Below are 8,934 nucleotides of genomic sequence, written 5' to 3'. Positions count from 1 at the left end.
GAACTCAAACTATCCCTCTTTGCAGATGACATGATTCTTTATTTAGGGGACCCAAAGAACTCTACTAAGAGACTATTGGAACTCATAGAAGAGTTTGGCAAAGTAGCAGGGTATAAAATCAATGCACAAAAATCAACAGCCTTTGTATACACAGACAATGCCATGGCTGAGGAAGAACTTCTAAGATCAGTCCCATTCACAATAGCTACAAAAACAATCAAATACCTTGGAATAAACTTAACCAAAGACGTTAAAGATCTCTACGATGAAAATTACAAAACCTTAAAGAAAGAAATAGAAGAGGATACCAAGAAATGGAAAAATCTTCCATGCTCATGGATTGGAAGAATCAATATCATCAAAATGTCCATTCTCCCGAAAGCAATTTATAGATTCAATGCAATACCAATCAAGATACCGAAGACCTTCTTCTCAGATCTGGAAAAAATGGTGCTGAAATTTATATGGAGGCACAAGAGACCTCGAATAGCTAAAGCAATCTTGTACAACAAAAACAAAGCCGGAGGCATCACAATACCAGATTTCAGGACATACTACAGGGCAGTTGTAATTAAAACAGCATGGTACTGGTACAGAAACAGATGGATAGACCAATGGAACAGAATTGAAACACCAGAAATCAACCCAAACATCTACAGCCAACTTATATTTGATCAAGGATCTAAAACTAATTCCTGGAGCAAGGACAGTCTATTCAATAAATGGTGCTGGGAAAATTGGATTTCCACGTGCAGAATCATGAAGCAAGACCCCTACCTTACACCTTACACAAAAATCCACTCAACATGGATTAAAGACCTAAATCTACGACCTGACACCATCAAGTTACTAGAGAACATTGGAGAAACCCTTCAAGATATTGGCACAGGCAAAGAATTTCTGGAAAAGACCCGGGAGGCACAGGCAGTCAAAGCCAAAATCAACTATTGGGATTGCATCAAATTGAGAAGTTTCTGTACTGCAAAAGAAACAGTCAGGAGAGTGAAAAGACAACCGACAGAATGGGAAAAAATATTTGCAAACTATGCAACAGATAAAGGGTTAATAACCGGAATCTACAAAGAGATCAAGAAACTCCACAAAAACAAAACCAACAACCCACTTAAGAGATGGGCCAAGGACCTCAATAGACATTTTTCAAAAGAGGAAATCCAAATGGCCAACAGGCACATGAAAAAATGTTCAAGGTCATTAGCAATCAGGGAAATGCAAATCAAAACCACAATGAGGTTTCACCTCACCCCGGTTAGAATGGCTCACATGCAGAAATCTACCAACAACAGATGCTGGCGAGGATGTGGGGAAAAAGGGACACTAACCCACTGTTGGTGGGAATGCAAACTGGTCAAGCCACTATGGAAGTCAGTCTGGAGATTCCTCAGAAACCTGAAGATAACCCTACCATTCCACCCAGCCATCCCACTCCTTGGAATTTACCCAAAGGAATTTAAATTGGCAAACAAAAAAGTGGTCTGCACCCTAATGTTTATTGCAGCTCAATTCACAATAGCTAAGACCTGGAACCAACCTAAATGCCCATCAACGATAGACTGGATAAAGAAATTATGGGATATGTACTCTTTAGAATACTATACCGCAGTAAGAAACAACGAAATCCAGTCATTTGCAACAAAATGGAGGAATCTGGAACACATCATGCTGAGTGAAATAAGCCAGTCCCAAAGGGACAAATACCATATGTTCTCCCTGATCAGTGACGACTGACTGAACACCAAGAGGGAAACCTGTTGGAGTGAGGTGGACACTATGGGAAATGGTGGCTTGATCAGCATAGCCCTGACTGTTAATGAACAACTTAATACATTATCCCTCTTAGTAGTTTTTTTATCTGTTCTACTTAATATGACTGGTTTAGATCTGTAATTGATGCACAGTTATTCTTAAGTGTTGAAAATTAACTGAAATGTGATCCCTGTTGAACATGGTGGTGGGAATGGGAGAGGGAAGAGATGTATAATTTAGGACATGCTCAGGCTGACTTGCCCCAAGTGGTGGAGTTGGAAGCATACCAGGGGATTCCAATTCAATCCCATCGAGGTGGCATGTACCAATGCCATCTCACTGTTCCAGGTGATCAGTTTCAGTTCACAGTTGGTCATGGTGAAGGGACTGGGAGTCAAAGGGAGCACTTAGACAAGTCTAGTACCTGCTAACGCTAACTGATGGAGTAAATAAAGGGGAGAGTGATCCAACATGGGAAGTGAGATACTCAGCAGACTCATAGAATGGCAGATGTCCTAAATAGCACTCTGGCCTCAGAATCAGCCCTAAAGGCATTCGGATCTGGCTGAAGAGCTCACGAGAGTATTTCAGGCATGGAAAGCCAAGACACTCTGGAAAAAGATCTCTGCGAGTGAGATCCCAGTGGAAAGAACAGGTCATCAAAGAAGGAGGTACCTTTCTCTGAAGGGAGGAGAGAACCTCCACTTTGACTATGACCTTGTCTAAACAAGATAAGAGTCGGAGAACTCAGAGGGCTTCCATAGCCTTGGAAACTCATGACTAGAGCATAGGGAGATTACTGATGCCATAGACAGGAGTGTCAATTGGTAAAGTCAACAACAGGAGTCACTGTGCACTTACTCCTCATGTAGGATCTCTATCCTTAATGTGCTGTACATTGAGATTTAATGCTATAACTAGTACTCAAACAGTATATTTCACTTTGTGTTTCTATGGGGGTGCAAACTGTTGAAATCCTTACTTAATGCATACTAAACTGATCCTCTGTAAAAAAAAAAAAAGAAATTATCAATTCCCAACTTGACTCTCACTGGGATTAAACATGACAATAGGTCTGCTCTGATTTCATCATCATTTAAAAAAATCATCTATTATTTTTCACTTTATGTTTCTGTGTGGGAGCAAACTGTTGAAATCCATACTTAATGTATACTAAGCTGATCTTCTGTATATTAAGATAATCGAGAATGAATCTTGATGTGAATGGAAGGGGAGAGGGAGTGGGAAAGGGGAGGGTTGTGGGTGGGAGGGACGGTATGGGGGGGAAGCCATTGTAATCCATAAGTCGTAGTTTGGAAAATTATATGCATTAAATAAAAGTTTAAAAAAAAAAAAAAAGGATAAGATTCTTTAAAGTAAATATATACCAACCAGTATGTGCTTTCTAAGACTCGAGAAATACAAAGCAATGAGCCTAAATTGTATTTGTAAATTTATAAAACCTTGAAAGAAAGAGGCAGGGAGGACTGGTACCTTGTTCCAAATGATACTGTCGGGAAATAGGAGAGCCAGGTTTACCCCAGTTGTACTGGGAAAGGAAGAAACCAGTATTTCCAGCTTCCTGTGTTCTTCTAATAAATCACCAGTAACCACTGTGCCTTCTCCCTATTCACTTATCAAATGCTTTTTATGTAAACAATGAGCAGGTCAGACCATCATCCTTCTGTGTATTTGACAAATGACAGACGAATGTCCACAGGACAGAGTCCCCCCATAGTCATGCAGTTACAGAGAAGAACCCTGGTCAGCCCACCTGTGCGCAAAGCTTGCTCAAGTCTACCAGCGTAGAATTAAATTTCCACCATCAAAAAACAGAACATTATGCTACTCTACCTTTTTCCTTTCCTTATGAAGAGAAGACTTTTTTTAGGTTTTAAAATGAGAGGCGAAAGAGAATGCTTATTAAACCTCGATTTGCTCACACTGTCTCATTACAACAGCCCTCTGTTGCTCACCATGTCAGAGCCAGCAATTTGTCATCTAAGGAAGTGTGATTAAATAAATAAGACTAAGGCCCCATCACACTAAGAGGCCACTAGGTTACCTTGCAACAAGTCTTCAAAGACAGTTTGACCTCACAGGGACCCAGAAAAAACAGTAGTTCCCACAGATTTGCAGAGTCATTTAGTGGCCATTTATCAATCATGCCCTCCTCAGAAGGCAAGACAACAACTTTATAGTTTTCCTGGCTCGCATTAAACTGGAGACCCAGGGCACCCCTACAAGGTACCAATGGCCATTTTCTCACATAAAGTAGCATAGAGAACAGCTTGGCATTGGGCTAACTCAAGCTGTCCCCTTCACCGGAGGGGAGGCAGTTGCCAGTACAGGAAAGTTTTCTGTATCTATTTCTTTTATATTCAATACAGTTGTAAGATTGTGTACTGAGTTTTAATTAATAGACATTGTTAGAGTAGATTTAGGTTCACAGCAAAATTGAGCTAGTGCCTGCTAACCTCCCCTTTATCACACACACACACGGCCTCCTCCACCAACATCCCCCAGAGCAGTGTATTTATTACAAAGGATGAGCCAACACTGACACACTAGCACTAAAGCCTACAGTTTCACATGACAGTTCACCCTCTGTGCTGTACCTTCTGTGAATTTGGACAAGTGTCATGATACAACCACAGTTACAGAATCCCAGTTTCACTTCCCTAAAAATATTCTGTGTTCTGCTGCTTCATTTTCTTCTGCCCCTAGACCTTGAAGTTTGTATTTTACACTATAAATCCTAACAGAACTTCTTACAATTCCCTAATATCCACAGTAGCCACAGTTTTTGAACCATGATTCAGGCTGACCAGACAAAAATATTTGTAGGAATAAGTGAACAAAATTCAGTGCTACTCCAGGAACTCCAGGACATGTGGATATCACACTGTGGGCTGCATAAGCAGGTGAGGCTGGGCAATAGAAGACAGGAGGGGCCGACGCTGTGACATAGTGGGTAAAGCCACCACCTGCAGTGTAGGCATTCCCATATGGGCACCAGATCAAGTCCCAGCTGCTCCACTTCTGATCCAGCTCTCTGCTATGACCTGGGAAACAGTAGGAGATGGCCCAAGTCCTTGGGCCCCTGCACTCATGTAGGAGACCTAGAAGAAGCTCCCGTCTCCTTACTTCGGATCAGCACAGCTATGGCTGTTGTAGCCATTTGATGAGTGAACCAGCAGATAGAATCTCTGCCTAACTCCACATTTCAAATAAATAAATCATAAAAAAGACAGGGGAAAGCCAGGCCTGGAAAAGCAGGAGCTCCCCTCGTTGCCACCAGCTGGATGCAGTGATTTTTCTACTTGATGTCAAGGTCCAGGACTCATCTTGCTTTGAGCTTCTCAAAGGAGGCTTCATCTCCACTTGCTACCTCCACAACTCTCCAGCAAGCCCGAGATACCACCACATATCCTACAGTGTCCATGTGTTCATGCACAGAGCCAGAGTTTCAGAACTGAAAGACTGAAAGTTAATGATGTTCAATAGAAATGTGAGTCACATTAAATTTTCTACAAGCTATATTTAAAAATTCTAATAGTTTACTTATCCAATATATCAAAAATGTTACTGTTTCAACATGGCCTCAATATTTTTAATAACTAATCAGCTTTTTCTATTTTTATAAGTTTACAGTTTAAATTTACAGCACAATTCTGACTGGCCATCTTTCAAGGGCTCTATAGCTATATATGACTGTTGGCCAAAATAGTAAACACAGCTTTACAACTCATCCAGAACCAGGGTTTTCAGAGCTTTTATTGTTAATCAGAGGCAGAGAGAGAAACCATGCTCTCAACTGTTGCTTCACTCTCCAGATGCTCCCAACAGCAGGGAGCACCAACAAGGTCTCCCTTGCAGGGGGCAGGATACACTTATTGCAGGTTCCAATCTCCACACATCAAGGAATTCAAAGGTAGAGACACAAAGGGCTACAGGGAAGCAGAATAAGAGCAAAGCAAAAGTATAGACTCAAGAACTAAGGCCAGCTGAAGAGTGAGAACAGGAATAGCGCGGCTCACTAGGCTAATCCTCCGCCTTGCGGCGCCGGCACACTGGGTTCTAGTCCCGGTCGGGGTGCCAGATTCTGTCCCGGTTGCCCCCCTTCCAGGCCAGCTCTCTGCTGTGGCCAGGGAGTGCAGTGGAGGATGGCCCAAGTGCTTGGGCCCTGCACCCCATGGGAGACCAGGATAAGTACCTGGCTCCTGCCATCGGATCAGCGTGGTGCGCCAGCCGCAGCGGCCATTGGAGGGTGAACCAACGGCAAAGGAAGACCTTTCTCTCTCTCTCTCTCTCTGTCCACTCTGCCTGTCAAAAATAAATAAATAAAAATAAAAATAAAAAATGCAAACAAAACACTAAAGAAAGCCCCTTACCAAGGGCATACTTCTACATTGAAAAACCCTCAAAGAAAATCCCCACCTCAACAAGGTGAGGCCTTCCCTTTATACTATGCAGACGTATAAGGGACAACATCCCAAGTGCAGTCCAATTGAATACTCAAAAGTGGTAGTGTTTGGGACAGGGTTCAAGCACCTCCCATTTCCACACCCTTTGGCAATGTTGAAAGTGTTATGGTGTCAGGTGCATGATGGGAGCGGAAGTAACTCCCCCCACCATGGTAATTTTGTTACAGTAACATAAAGACCTAACATTATACAGAGGGACACATCCTGCAGCCATATTGGGTATTTCTGGCTAATGCTTTGTCCAAGTTCACAGCATTGTGGAGCGTGTGGTTTCTGCTACACAGAAAAGGGGGCAATTGCTTGGTGGTGCACAGGACATAGGCTGGAGCTGTGCACGGAAGTAAAAGTTTATATAGTACTCAGAAGGAGAGTTCTGATGTGGGCCATGTAGAGGTGTCATATGCACCAGCCACAGCTATCCTTTGGTCAGCCAGGGGTTTCAAAACAGGATTGCCTGGAGTTGTCAATCAGCAGCACACACAGGTCAGCAGGGAGCTGTTGAGCAGTTCAGCTAAGGCTGTCAGGCATCAACCCACAATGTCAGAAGGGTCAACAGGAAGCTGTCAGACCTCAGCTCCTTTCCCTTGCTGCCTACATTCCCACAGAAGCAGGAAACCAACTACTAGAGCCATCACTGCTGCCTCCCAGGGTGTACAGCAGGAAGCTGGAGTTGGAGCCAGGAATCAAACCCAGGCACGCAAACATGAGACAGACACCTCATCCACCAGGCTAGACACCTACTCCCAAACTTTTACAGAGCAAAAGTCTATAAAGTACTGTGCAAAATACTGAATTAGACGAAATAAAGTAGCAGTAGTTACAGTGGGAAGCTTAATCCCCATCTCACCTGGCTCTCCAGTAACCTCTCAATCACTGCAAACTCACACAACTACCTTGAAGGCATCTCTGAAGTTTCTTGACTCTAAGGAACAGTTTGAAATTCACCCGTTGCACTGAACTCCCATATATTACACACGAGAGAACCGAGAAGTGGAGAGGTGAAGTGAATTGCCTTATTACTGCAAGACTGAAGCTGCAGATTTCCTGGCTCTCAGCCTCGTGTGCTTCCAAGTCTGGGAAGGAAACGAGCCTGTCAAGCATAGGCAGGTTACAAAGGACACTGATGTTCCTCATCAACCCCCTGCTTCAACTAACTCTACTGCCAATTTCAGAGGAAAGAACACCAACCGCGAGATATGCTCTCAGCTGTTGAAGGAAATAGAGGGGGGTCACTAAGGAAACCCCCAACTCCTAATAGACCAGCAAAAGAAAGCTAAGAAAAAATAAAACCAGTAGTTCTAGGAAACCAAAGAAGTTACAGAATGTGTTAAGCACCTATTTTACCTTAAGCCAATATCTATGCTATGTACTCTGGTTGGTTCATAGCGACGTGCTTAAAGTGTTGCTGGAAAGAACAGGGATCAGTGCTAGGTGCAGCTCAGAGGATACCAGTGTTTAGTCTAATGTGAAAACTCAGCTCCAGAGGCTTAAAAACGAGAGATCAGGTTTTCTGGGTTCAGAATTAGAGATTTCAGAAATATGTAAGCAAACCCTAGAGGAATCTGCTAGATTGAAAGAGCAATTTTAGCTAAATGTTAATGACTAAAAATGGCATATAACACATGAAGAGAGCCTCAGAAAAGACAAACACATTGGGATTGTGACAAGTCAGTACCTCTCCATCTCACCCAGTATACCATTTGCTCAAGAAATGTGCTCCAACCTTTGCCTCCGGGCTTCTCTGGGGCCACAGCCGCCCGGCTACTGTGTCCAACCAACAGTTTGCAGGTGGCTACCCCAAGGCGGCAGAGAAAGTGCTGGAGGCGGCGCCAGAGGACGTGGCCCAGGGCGGTGGACGAGCCGCAGCTGCTGGACAAGAGCAGCATCTCCAAGTGATTCAATTTGCGCACTGGGCTCGGCCTCCTGTCCATTTCCACCCATGCTGGGGTCGCACTCAAACCACCCCCCCTCGGGTGGACGTCTTTACGCGCTGGAGTAAGCTGCACATTGAGGGCTTCCGGAGCCTGACGGAGGGGGAAGCAGCGGAGTTCGCCTTCAAGAAGTCCGCCAAGGGCCTGGAATCCATCGTGTCACCGGACTTGGTGGGGTGTTCTGTATTGGGAGCGACAGGCGGCCAAAGGGAAAGAACTTGCAAAGCACAGATCTAAAGCAGACATATGCTGTAACTGTGGAGGTCTAGACCATCTCACCAAGGAGTGCAAGCTGCCACCTCAGCCCAAGAAGTGCCACTTCTGCCAGAGCATCAGCCATATGGTGGCCTGGTGCCCCCTGAAGGCCCAGCAGGCCTCCAGCGCCCAGGGAAAGCCAGCCTACTTCTGGGAGGATGAAGAGATCTACAGCCCTTCCATGCTCCCCGAAGCCCAGAATTGAGCCACAGTGGGTGGGGCCTGATTTTTTGCTATAGGAAATTTCAAGGAGCAGACATCAACCAGAGTGGAGACAGTGGGGACAGAAGTAGGTTGGGGGGAGCTGGCACCACCATGTATCCCAGGCTGGGGTTCACAGCATCACTTTTTCCCCTCTTGCTGGGAGGAAGGAGTGAGGCAGGGAATTCCAACCATGCTGTATCCAAATGCAATTAAGGGGCTTGGGGCGATATCGCCCTATAACCTGCATGCTTTATCTGAGGCCCCGTGTGCAAATTCTCTAGCTTTGGAAAGTC

At 44.4% G+C, this 8,934-nt stretch overlaps 1 pseudogene; it reads left to right on the top strand.

Moving 5' to 3' along the window:
* Positions 1-4,577: 4,577 nt before the first annotated feature.
* Positions 4,578-8,642, top strand: LOC127492376 (protein lin-28 homolog A pseudogene; annotated as a pseudogene).
* The last annotated feature ends 292 nt before the right edge of the window (positions 8,643-8,934 follow it).

Source organism: Oryctolagus cuniculus, chromosome 10 (assembly GCF_964237555.1).
Source record: "Oryctolagus cuniculus chromosome 10, mOryCun1.1, whole genome shotgun sequence".
Taxonomy (NCBI): Eukaryota; Metazoa; Chordata; class Mammalia; order Lagomorpha; family Leporidae; genus Oryctolagus; species Oryctolagus cuniculus.
Note: the sequence above shows the minus strand (reverse complement) of the source record. Positions and strands in the feature narration are given on the sequence as shown.